Source organism: Rattus norvegicus, chromosome 2 (genome assembly GCF_036323735.1).
Source record: "Rattus norvegicus strain BN/NHsdMcwi chromosome 2, GRCr8, whole genome shotgun sequence".
Lineage (NCBI taxonomy): Eukaryota > Metazoa > Chordata > Mammalia > Rodentia > Muridae > Rattus > Rattus norvegicus.
Window position 1 is genome coordinate 243,871,130 of NC_086020.1, and position 12,885 is coordinate 243,884,014.

The window sequence follows — 12,885 nt, forward strand, 5'->3', positions numbered from 1 at the left end:
TCTAGCCAGAGCTGCCGTCCTCAGAGCAGAAAGAGCACTAATAGTATAAGGATGTCAACAATGGAGCTCCGCACAAAGGGGGAGCTTTGAACACTTGGGGCAGGAGTCAGTACAGGCCAGCTTTTGAAGATATTGATATATTTATTTATATAAAATTGAACCATCACCCTCATCTGAAAACAACTGTTTCCCAAAATAAAATATGGAGAGCGGTGATGTTTTATAGGATTGAAAATCTCTTTTATATCTTGCCTAACGAGAAGTAGTTTGCTTCTACTCGCAAACTACTATGACATGTTGTCAATTGAAATCTATAGAGAAAACATGACCTCACACAGCATAACTGCATAACTGCACAAGGGCGGTAGATGTCCTTAGTCTTACAGGACACGCTCTGAGACCACCTTTTTAGACTCACTGAACTTACAGAAAAAGAGCGTTCTATCAAGTTGATTCCCATTCTAGAAAGTAAAAATTTAGGTTGAGATCTCACTATATTTAGAATGCTAAATGAACATTTGTTTAAACTCATTTTTATACCAAGTAACTGAATAGCGAAGGATTTTTATATCTAGGAGCATACAAGTTTTTCTGACTAGTGTTAAAGTGACTTTTGCTGTCTGAACAGGCAGATGCAGTATCTTTAGCTGCCATGCGGGGGCAGCAGCAGCACAACAACGCCATCCTGTGTGCTTCTAAATGTAAGCCCAGGCAAACAAACCCCTTGAGCTGCTCTGGACAAATGGCTCAGCTGCTCCTCCAGAGGGCCCAGGTTCAGTTCCCTGCAGGCGTGTGGCAGGTCACAGGCGTGTCTATAACTCCTGTTCCTAGATGTTATAGAACATGCTTGTCTGGCCTTTGCTGGCATTTCCGCTCACACACATACATTCATACACACAAACAAAATAAATCTTCAAACAAGGACTGGTCAGAACACTAGGCGTAACAAACACTTCAGATATCTCTTTTTTTTTTTTTTTTTTTTTTTTTCTTTTTGGTTCTTTTTTTTCGGAGCTGGGGACCGAACCCAGGGCCTTGCACTTCCTAGGCAAGCGCTCTAACCACTGAGCTAAATCCCCAACCCCCACTTCAGATATCTCATTCTGCGTGTGTAATATCTGTGTCTCTGAATTCAATGGCACGTGTGCCAGAGGACAGCGTCGCGGGCAGCCCTCCCCTTCTCTGTTGAGATGGCTTTTCTGGTTGGCTGCTGCAGGTGCGACCTGGCTCATGAGCTTCAGGCATGGGCTTGTCTCGTCTGCTTCCTATCTCCCTTGGGAATGTTGGGAGCAATGATAGAAAGATCCCATAGCTTTATTTGGGCTCTGGAGATTTGAACGCAGGTCTTCATGCTTGCATGGCAAGTGTTTCACTAGCTGAACCATCTTCCCAGCTCCCAGCTCATGGTTTCCTAGGCCGTGTGACCTCAGGGCTTCACATGTATGAAGTCAGCCACCCAGCTTCCCTCTTCCCCTCCCTGGACTCACGCGCTGTCAGACCTGTGGCTAATCTCTCCTTCTCCCCTATTTTCCTTCACGCTGTAGATATGCAACTCAAGCATTTCAGCAGCAAATAACTCGCAGAACAAATTCAAAGTCACAGCTGTCTTTCAAATATGGTGATAACAGTGTTAAATAATTTCAGAGAGCACAACTGTCCAGAGAGCGGCAGCTCGAGCTTCCCTTCGCTGAATTTGAGCAAATTCTTTGTCTTAAGCCCCAGCCTCCCGGCCTCCCTTCTGTGCACAGATCAGGGATTCTGGGGTTTTACTATGTAACCCAGGGCTGGCCTCTGACTTATCTCCCCACCCCCCAACCCCACCCTACTTTTTTTTTTTTAAGCCTCACTGGCCCTGGCTTGCCTAGAATTCTCTCTGTAGATCAGGCCTGGCCTGGTTTGTAATTTACAGGCCTGCTTCATCTTCCCAGGTTGACATCCCAAGTGTCTACTGCCATGAATGGCTTTGTTAGAACTTTTAAATGAAAAATTTTAAGTATGTAAATAAATGTTAAAATAAAAAGCATTACATGTTAAAACCTAGGTCTTCGAAAGAAACAAAGAATTTGTTTTGAACTAAATAAAGTTTAAGACAAATGTTTATCACCTTTCACTTATATAAAAACACGCTCAGCTAAACATAGCACAAAGCTTGTAGCACTCGGGATGCTGAGGCAGAAGACTTGCTGTGAGCTCCAGGCTACACACAACAAGACCCTGGATTAAACTAAAGGAAAAGGAGAAAAAACTTGCATATAACCTCCAAATTAATTCATGATAATTGCTGATGGTACAGGCCTCGATCAGCACTCAGAAGCCTGAGGCAGGAACCAGGGGTTCGAGGCCACTTGGGACTATACAGCTAAGGCTGTATTTTGGTAAAAGAAAAAGTAAAACAAAACTACTATAAAACCTGTCAGATACCTCACCACAGCTCAAAGGCAGGGGGCTGGATCTTACCTCTCTGGTGTCCTTTTGTTGCTGCAATAAAACATAAAAAACAATGTGGGCAGGGAACGCCTGAGAACCACTGCTGGCTGCTTACCTCTGGCCCGCACTTGCTCATAGCTGGCTCCTTCTACAGCCCAGGGCCACCTGGGGCCTCCCAGGCCAATCAATTAAGACAATCTCGAACAGACAGCCACAGACCAACCTGATAAAGAGCCATCCGAAACCCTTCCCAGGTGGTTCCAGGCCATTGAGTTTACAGCTAAAGAAAACTGGGGCATATTGTGAAACGGGGCATTTGTTGATGTCCAAACCCTACGAACTTAAGTTGCAGCCTGCTTTGCTATTCCATAATAACTGTTCTAACACCATTCCTTTACATGACTGTAAGTCTTTCCAAAGAATATTTATCACCCTGGAGCCTTGGTAAGTAGACCTGCTGTGCTCGTCAATGCTGTTAGGGTCTCACACAGGAGCCAGGACACAGGGCAAGTTCATGGCTGACCTGGGGGGTGGGGCAGAGGCAGAGGAAACAGGACATCAGCCTAAATGAAAAATGGGGACGATTTTGACAGCACCTTATGAAAACTACTCCCCTGACACTGATACTGAAGTAAAGTGGGAGGGCTATACTCCACACACCATCACAAAGGAAAGCCAGGACTTGGGGAAATTTGGGAGCTGTGGGAACCGTGGGAGAGGTCTGGACTCCCTCGCCTATCTAAAATGGAAGACAGTCTTCACTGAGGACCACAATTGGGATGGGGCAACCTGGAATTTTAGCTAACAAGCCAGCAGGGGTATAGGGAGGGAGGATAAGAACTAACTCCTTTGTGGCTATTCTAGTTTCATTCTTTGCTGTGCTGAAACAGCCTGACTAGAAGCACCTTGGGAAGGAAGGGTTCTTTGCACTTACCCACCCAGGTCATCTGGCTTTCTTACAAAGCCCAGGACCATCAGCCTAGGGCTGGTGCTGCCTACAATGGGCTGGGCTCTCCTCTCCTGCAGCAGTAAAGTAATTACCATAGACATTGCCACAGGCCAACCTAATCTAGGCTTTCCCTTCAGATGGCTCTAGACTATGTCAAGTTCACAAAACTGAGAATGGGCAAGCTCTAGAGACCACAAGAAACACTCCTAAAAATAAATGGGACAAGGATGAGAGATTCTAGAAGTGCTTTCTTAAAAAAAAAAAACAACAAAAAAACCAAAAAACAAAAACAAAAAACAGAGGGAGAGCCAGAGATAGGACTTGCCAAACCAGCTATCAGCCCCAAGGACATTGACCATCTGTAGCCACCCCCTCCCCTTCCTTCACCCCCCTGAGTGAGATGAGCCACCCTACCTGCCTGCCGAGCTGCTAGAGAGCACGTACTCCTTGCTGATGTAATTTCGTGCGGAAAGTAACTGTGCACCATTTGAAATGACCATGTGTAACCGCGAGAATGCCCCTAACCTCCCCTATATAAGCCCCCGAGTTTGGAAGCTCGGGGTCGATTCCTCTGTCTCCTGTGTGGGATACGTATCGACCCGGGATTCCGCTAATAGGGATCTCGTTAATAAAAGCTACCTCCTGCTGTTACATCAAAAAACAAAACAAAACAAAACAAAACAAAAACAAAACCCATGCTTTCTAAGTTTTCAGTTAAAATCATTCCATTTCCATTTTAGTTATCTTCCTTCTCTGGGCAACAAACTGACACATGTAAATCTACTAATGGTAACTTCTGCTTCTCACTCCATATCACTACTTAAGAGGGATTTTTGGTTGTTTGTTTTGTTTTTGAGGCAATATCTATTATGTCTCTCTGGCTATCCTGGCATTACTATGTAGACCAGGCTGGCCTTGAACTCACAGAGATCCTGCTTTAGCCTGAGTGCTGGGATCAAAGGCATGCACCACTACACCCAGCTTCCCCCATTGTTTTCAACTGTGTGTGTGTATGTCTGTGAATTTTATAATACAAATTATGATGGATAATGAACATTTCTCAGTTTAAAGCCACCCATTCTAGAGTGTAGAAAGCACACTTTCATAGGCAACAACCAGATAAACCCATGGATGTACAAGCACTGATTTCCATACCTACAATAACACCATTACCAAAATGCATACTGGAGGGGCTAAGGCGAGGCTTCAGCAGTCACTGATTTTGTAGAGGATCAGTTCCAGGGCTTCTGACTCCCTCTCCTGGCCTGTGTGTACACTGTAGGCACACAGTGCACACACATACATGGAATCAAACCGTATACACACACACACACACACACACACACACACACACACACACGCACCACTACAGTAAAATAAGCCACACTACACAGTGAATATTTAAATTAAAAAGTAACAATTTCAAATGTAATTAATTTTAAAAACAGAAGAAAGACCAGGACAGGAAGAACACAAGTGATGTGGACCAGATTGGTTAAATAAGAACAGAAACATGCAATGGTCAGTGGGTGACTGGTCATTTTCCTCTGAGTGAGGAAGGAAGCCATCATGAAAAGACAGCTGAGAGACTTCTGTCAGCGCGTTTTTATCCCACGTGCCCATGGCTTGACAGTCCCTGGCTCCATTCCTTAGGCTCATATAACTACACGTATAACTCTCAGTTGAGAGAGTTTTGAAATACTTTATTCTTTTGAGGTTTTCAAGATAATAGAGCTTTCTCCCCTCAAATGGAGCCTGTCAGTTCAGGCATTTGTGTTCTAAGCAAACTAAATCTATTATGTCTGTATTATGTACACTGGCTATCCTGGAACTAGCTATGTAGAGCAGGCTGGCCTCGAACTCTCTCTGCATGTAGTGAATCTCTACAATGTACACACACAGTCGCTATGCTTTTCACAAATGACACCCCAATCTAGAGCTTCAAGTGAGGTTTCAGGGCGAAGCACTCTTCCAAACCCAGATAATACATTCCTTAGCTGATGCTAAATATAGTCTTCTCACGATGACATACATTCTGACAATGATCAGCTTACATGTCAAAGTTTCTAAAATAGCACAGATTCCATTTTAAGGTAAGCAGGAAAGATTGCTCCTTTGTATCTCTGGAAATCTATTAAAACTGATTTGCATCAAAAGCTGCAAGAAGGAAAACTAGATTTAAAACCTTTTTGTCGCGGTTTTTGCATTGTGCTCTCCAAGTCAAGTGTTGCAGGTAAAACACAAAACTCTACACGGTTCTCTTTAAATGGTTCCTCAGAAGCAGCAGGCGAAAGACAGAATACTGAGCTGGGTCTGAGGGTGCCGGCCTGCAATTCGACTGCTCTGGAGGCAAGGACAGAAGGTTCACAGTCCTTCCTGTCTGTACTATGGAGTGAGTTCAAGGCTAGCCTGGAAAACCTAGCAAAATGAATATGAAACAACCCAGTGGCAAGAGAGCTTGCCTAGCAGGCACCAACTACACAAAATGCGATGTTTATACTACAACCGGCCCCACACACAAAAAAGAGGCGCTCCTTCCGTTAACTGTGCACTTTCCCATACAAACACACCTGAACTCAAAACAAAACAAAAAAACAGAGACATGCATTTTCTTACAGCAGCAGTTCAGCATATAAATGAATAATATTGGGTGAAATTTTATGTAATTTTGCAATATCGTGTGACCAAGATGCTCTAAAAACTTGTTTTGTTTTGTTTTTTCCCCACAATACCCGGAACACACTTCTGCTGAGACTCGTGCTACGGGGGCCGCTGCTCCTTAACAAAATCTGGCCGATGAATGACGCTCTGGTCTGTTTGGTCAGAAAGTGATTTCCTCGTAGGGCTTCTTTTCTCTGCCTGTCTGTCTTCTTCCAAGGGCAGTCACTTTGCGAGGGCATACCGTATGCTATTTTTACCACGTTATCTACGCTCAACTCCTTGTCCACACTGTGGCCTTAAAAATAAATGCTTATCTCAAGCCACTGAATAATCACCTAATCTCTCAATTTGCTCGTTCTTCATTCAGACACACACACACACACACACACACACACACACACACACACAAACACACACACACAGAGAGAGAAAGAGAGAGAGAGACGCGTGTATGTATGTATATGTGTATATAAACATGCATATGTTGCATTTGAACATCTCACAATTTATTTACTCCGACACCTAGAGCTAGCTGCTCAACCTCCAAGCATATTCCCTTACCGTTGGAGAGCAGTTTGGAGACCGAGCTTGGCAGGCTAATAAATCCCTTATTTTCCACCTTCCACGGGGACCCATCCGCAATTTCTTTAAAATCCCAGCCACTGCCGGCGGAGCCCGCAGTGGGGCACATGTTGGATGCCACGGTGAACTCGCCCGCTCGGACCCTAGGGGTCCCGGCGGAGAGTGTACACTCATACGGCGACCTGGAAACACTCTCCCCCAAATTCAGCGCCCAGATGCCGGTGGAACAGAAGCGCCGGGCCTGGCGAGGGACCCCCGCCACCCCCGCAGCTCAGGCCGGTCCCGCCGAGCGCAGGCTACCCCGCGGGCCCGAAGCCCCGCCGCGTCCGCCCAGCCCAGCCCTCCTACCCGCCTGCCGCCGCCGGGGCGCCGCTCCTCCCGCTCCGCGCTGCGTGTCCGGCTCTGCGCGCTGCCCCCGCCGCTCCCGCCGCCCGAGCCCGCTGGCCGCCGCGCGCCAGCAGCAAGTTTCCATAAAAGTCCTGGTGCGCAGCGGCTCCCGCATTCCAGACGGGCCCAGCGCCCGCTGCAGCTGTTCCCGGCCCAGGCCAGCCCCGCCCCCACCGCCGCGCTGCTCGGGAGGGTGGAGAGTCACCCGGAGAGAAGAGGGGCGCTGGCTGCCACCCGGGCTGCCTCCTGGCAACCTGCCGGGCCGTCCCTCAGTTTCTCTACCTGCCCTAGTAGCCCATAAAACTTGTGGCTAGCTTCCCCCTTTCCGTGGAAGGAATGGGGCAGTGTGAAAACGCTGTCTGTCTGTCTGTCTGTCTGTCTGTCTGTCTGTCGCTCCTCTTTAACCGCTCCTCTTTAACCTCGAGGAGAGATAACTGAAAAAGACGCTTAAGGAAGCGAGACGAGGTTCTGTACTGAACTGTTCACCTCTCCTTAGCGGAAGGCAATACAACCCCGCTCTCCCACACCATCTAAAAAAGCACCCCGTGAGTGTTAGGCACAAGCCGGCCATGAAAACTACACGTGAGTGTGAAAGGCCGAACTGAGGAGCATGTAGCTCTATGAGTAGCATGTTTGTGTCATAAAACAAGGCCCCACGGTCACCTCCCAGTACCACACAACAAAACCAACATTAGGGAAACAAGTTAGTCAGGGCAGGGCCCATCCCAGCACCTAGGAGGCAAAGGCAAGAGCAGAGCTAGCCTTCGCCATGGAGACTTTGAGGACAGCCTGGGCTTCAATAGGACCTCTTTCGGAAATCCCTAAGGGTTTGCCATCCGGTCCTTCACCATCCATCACCAGGAGGGGAAACTCAACAGGAGGCCAGATTGTCCCTTTCACCCTTCAATACCATCACCTGTTCCGTTCACGGGAATGTCTACAGCCTCATACAATCGCCCTGTAAGACCCCTTCCCTGTGTTGCCCTCCTTCAGCCTCTCCTGGAAGCTCCTCCAAGCAGTCTCCGTGTCTACTGCCATGCTCTTGGTGTCTTTCCCTCGATGGGCACTTAACTTATAATTGTATCCTTGTTATGATTTTTTTAAAAACTGACGGAAAACCCACGAGAGCTAAATTAATCCCTTCTGAGGGCAGCTCCTCACTAGGCCCGCTTTTTTTTTTTTTTTTTTTTTTTTTTAGATTTTTGAGTACACTGTAGCACACCAGAAAAGGGCATCAGATCCCATTACAGATGGTTGTGAGCCACCATGTGGTTGCTGAGATTTAAACTCAGGACCTCTGGAAAAGCAATTCGTGCTCTTAACCACTGAGCCATCTCCCCAGCCCTTTATTCTGATTTTTAAAGGATGAGATTTTGTATTTCTATCCAATAGCCTCATCAGATTATTAAAAGCTGTCCATTCTCTCCATAAACACCGAGAGTATCCTGCTGCCACGGGTAGTGTGTGTCAGCAGAGCACGTTAGAACATTCTCAAAACCCTTTGGGGTCACATAAGACCATCAGAAAACACGGACATTTACATTATGATTCATAACAGTAGTAAAATCACATTTATGAGATTGCAACAAAAACAGTCTTATATTGCAACATGAGGAACCGTATTAAAGGGTCACAGCATTAGGAAGGTTGAGAGGTGGGAGGAGTCTCAGTGAGGGACTGTGTAGCCTCAGTTCACCTGTTCCTTCCTTAGGTTACTGCAGGTGTCAGAAACTCCGTGAGGGGGGCTGTATTCTGTTCTGGCTCCGAGTCCCGGGCTGTGGAAGAGCTGTGAGTAAACACTCGTGCATTCACTCGCTCTGCCTCTTCCTTAAAGACAGGGTCTCGCTATGGCGCTTAGCTGGCCTGGAACTGGCTATGTAGCCCAGGCTGGCCTTTGTCAAGATTAAAGCTGAGTCACCACACCTGGACCCCTACCTTTCTCTGCTTTTGACGTGAATGTGACTGTGACTAACCCCAAATGACAGACTGTGACCTGGAACTGAGTTCAGTAAAGCCCTTGTCCCTTCCACTGTGGGAGTCCTCCAGTGGTGACAACACGGAGCTTGGACAGGCTGCCGGTCCCCAGCAGTAGTCCATCTTCCATTCAACTCGACCAGCTGCAGACATCCGGCAGCGGTGATACACTCCTGCTCTCAAGGAACACAGACTCAGCGGAAGGAGGACGGAAGCACACAAGGGAATTACGACCGCACTTCGTGATGCCCAGCACGGAAAGTCTCCTGTGAGAGTCCTGTGAGGAATGTGAGGCAGCGTATTTATTGGTGCTTCTCTTACGTCAACAAATCACCCGAGGCTTCATAGCTATTGGTGGTTTACTTAGTTCATAATTCTAGGGATCGGCTTGGTTCCGATGTGGACATTGGGTCAGGTGGCACACGCTGGCACAGAATTGCCAGGAGGGGCCCATAATGACCACTGTAGCTCTTCTTTGTTTTGCACACGTGATGTGCATGCATGCACGTGTTGATACGTGTGCTGATGCACGTGTGTTCCGGTGCATGTGTGTGTGTGTGTGTGTGTGTGTGTGTGTGTGTGTTTGCACATGGAGGTTAGAAAACTCTTCAGGTGTTGTTTGCTTAGGAGACCATCCTACCTCCTTGAGTCTCCGACTGACCTGGAGCTCACCAATCATGTTAGACTGGCTGGGCAGCCGGCTGCAGGGATGTCCTGTTTCCGCCTCCCCAAGTGAGTACCGCCATGCATTACACTGTACCTGTAGGCAATTCGGACTGATCTTGGGTCCTCACGACTGCAAGGCAACGGCTTTTCTGACTAGAACTCTCTAGCAGCCCTTCCCTGAAAGACCTTAAGGGTTCTACTGCGGTTTGTCACCACAGAGGACCCAGGGCCCACACAGTTTACATGAATGAAGAGAGCCACATCTCCACCACAGGAGCAGAGAGCATGTCAAGAATCTAAGATGGGAACATCGGGGAAGGAACTGGTGCACAGAAGGATCCTATCTGACAAGTGCTAGGAAAAAAGGAAGCTTATCTGGGTGCCACGTTCGACATGACTGGTGAAATACTGGCAGCCAAGGTGGGCAGGGGCTGACAGACAGACAGAAGCTTCTATGGGCACTGTTTGGATGTTGATTTCCCTCGATGAAGGCAAATCCCGTAAAACACTTAACTGTCTTTACAATTAAGTACATTTGCTCATGAGTACAATTGTAAAATGCCAGGTACAAACATGAAGCCAGCAAAGTCTCCAGTCATTGCTCTTTGTATTTCTAGGCGGTTTTCACCTTTAAAAGTAGGGGTTGCTAGGACTGGAGAGATGGCTCAGCGGGTAAGAGCACTGACTGCTCTTCCAGAGGTCCTGAGTTCAATTCCCAGCAACCACATGGTGGCTCACAACCATCTGTAATGGGATTTGATGCCCTCTTCTGGTGTGTCTGGAAAGCAACAGTGTGCTGTTAACCCTGAAGACATATATAGAAGTAACATATGGACTCAACATTTTTAGGAACAAACACATATATGCTGCAGTAACAATTGATGAACTAAGCGGCCATAAATCTGAAGGACTGGGGAAGGGCACAGGGACAGGTGTTTGTTGGAGAGAATGTTACAATTAAAATATGATTTCAAAAACATCATCAAACAAACACTAAGGGATACTGGGTATGGAGTTAGGGACTCGGCAGGGTGCACACTGGCGTAGCTCAGCATGTGTGAGACCTGCCCTTAACTTTGCTTTAAACTTCTGGAGCTCCAGATGAGGACTGGAAGGAAGTGCGGCTTGAGCAGCAAACGTTCCTGGGAAGAGCGTGGACCATTGCTCAACTCGTAGCCTTCAAACCATAACAAGACGGACCAGAGAGTGCACATTTACTCACTGAAAATCTAAGTTCTCCCACACCATGTCATGGTTGGTGTCCACCTGATCAGCACAGCATGGAGAAGCAGTAGCACTCCAAATCTAGGCATTGCCGAGGCTGGGAAGATGCTCTGTGGCTAAAGAACTCTCCCACCGGCCTGACCACCTGCCTTCCAGTCCCCGGAACCTGGAAAGGCAGACTCTTTAGGGTCTGGTATCCCAGGTGCACTCCCACTGGACAATAAGGATTTCTGGAAGCTATGGGCCAGCTAGCCTGTAAGACGTCCCAAGCAAGGTGAAAGCTGAAGACTAGCACACTACGTTGTCCTCTGACCATGGGGCTCATGAGCAGGTGTACACCCCACCCCAAACACTGCCTTCTGCACCGACACTGCCCCTCAGCTTGCTTTCCTTCTAGTACACTAGGTAAGGAGTCACTTGGATGTTCTAAACATAGGAAGCTGCCCAGGCTGTAAGGAACTACAGGCTCCTGCTAGAGCCAGCAATGGACAAGAGGCCTGGCGACAACAGGAGTGCGTGAGCAGATCTTAGAAGCAAATCCCCTTACCATTTCACGCTGCTGTCACAGACGCTTGATACAGGGTGACAGTATTTTAAAGATTTACCTGTATCATAATTCTGAAAGCTGGGATGGCACGGGCATGCAGGTAAGGATCCCTGCTGCATCACAGGTTGGTTTGCAGAACAGGGATCTGCGTGTGCTCCCTTAGAACACCCTGCCTTGGGGGACCATGCCAGCAGGCAGTACTAAACCGTCTAGAAGGCAGAGCCACAAAACCTAATTGCTTTCCATGAGGCCCCACCATCTGAAGGTTCCATCGATAACCTCAGGGTACCACAGGAGAAAAGTTTCCAGCACATGGACCTTGGGGGCTCAGCAGCAAAAATGGGGACGTGCACTTCCCTGGTGCTACACAAGGCAAAGTGGCTCTCAGAGTCCAGGTACTGTGGTGTTATCTCAAATGGCAAGCTCCAAGCTCTGAAGCCTCCTATATATAAATGCGCTGGGAGAGCTGACGGACGGTCAGGATCTGAGCAATGTCTGACGCGGCAGTGGCTTTGCCATGGCTTTTAAGTAAAGGATAAAAAGTGCCACTAGGAAGGTGTGCTCGTCCTTGACCAAGCGATGAGTTTCCTGTAGGCTTTGCCTGTTTTCATGTACCAAAAGCCAAATAACCTAAGACTCAGTCTGCAGAGTAGATCAAAGATAGCAGAGCAGAGGCCAAATGGGAAAAAATACAGAAAGTATAAAAAAAAATGACGTCGGAGGGAGGCTGTGTCAGAGCCACAGGGAGGATGGCACAGAGGCAAGTGTTTATGAAGCGTGGGATTAGAGCATCCGGGAGTGAACATCAGAGACAACGGCAGACAAAAGTGCTCACAGGCTGCAGCCAAGCATGGAGCCCAAAGTGTGATGACAGACATTAGCTGTGGAGGGGCTTCTTAAACACGACAGAATTCCGAGATGTGCACACCTTTATTCCAGCACTCAGGAGGCAGAGAGCTGGAACTCTGAGTTGGAGGCCAGCCTGGTCCATAGTGTGTCAGGACAGCCAGAGCTACACAGAGAAACCCTGTGCTGAATTAAAAAAAAAAAAGTGTGTGATATTTAAAGGGGAGAACCATAGGGGACACAGAGATGTCAGAGTAAGCCAGATCATAGCATTTGGATCTGAATGCTAACACAGGGCTTCACTGCTCTTCCCCTGCATCCCTGACAACAGTCACCTCCTGTCTGTGACCTTATCATAGGTCGGTACTTACACTTAACAAGTTCAAAAGTCAAAGGACTGGTACTCTGTGCCCGTAATCCTGGCAGTCGGGAAGTAGAGGCAGGAGAATCCAGGGTTGGATCACTTTCTTATACATACACGTGCACACATGCACACACCAAAAAAACCCAAAGTGAATTTAAGAAACAGGAGCGGGCGAGCAGCTCAGTGCTAGCGCCCTTGCGTAGCGGGCACTGGGCACTAAGTCCCGGGTTGGAGGTCACTGATGATGTGGGAAGCGGG

At 47.8% G+C, this 12,885-nt stretch overlaps 1 protein-coding gene across 8 annotated transcripts in view; it reads right to left on the minus strand.

The window, feature by feature from the left end:
• Nucleotides 1–7,139, minus strand: part of Nexn (nexilin (F actin binding protein)) — a 31,533-nt gene extending 24,394 nt beyond the window's left edge. For 2 of the 8 annotated variants that reach the window (NM_139231.2, NM_139230.2), the window contains exon 1: nt 6,968–7,023. The gene's annotated coding sequence lies outside the window, so the exon portion shown is untranslated. The other 6 variants (XM_006233479.5, XM_006233485.4, XM_039101727.2 and 3 more) reach the window with 6 other exon arrangements.
• Nucleotides 7,140–12,885: the final 5,746 nt, after the last annotated feature.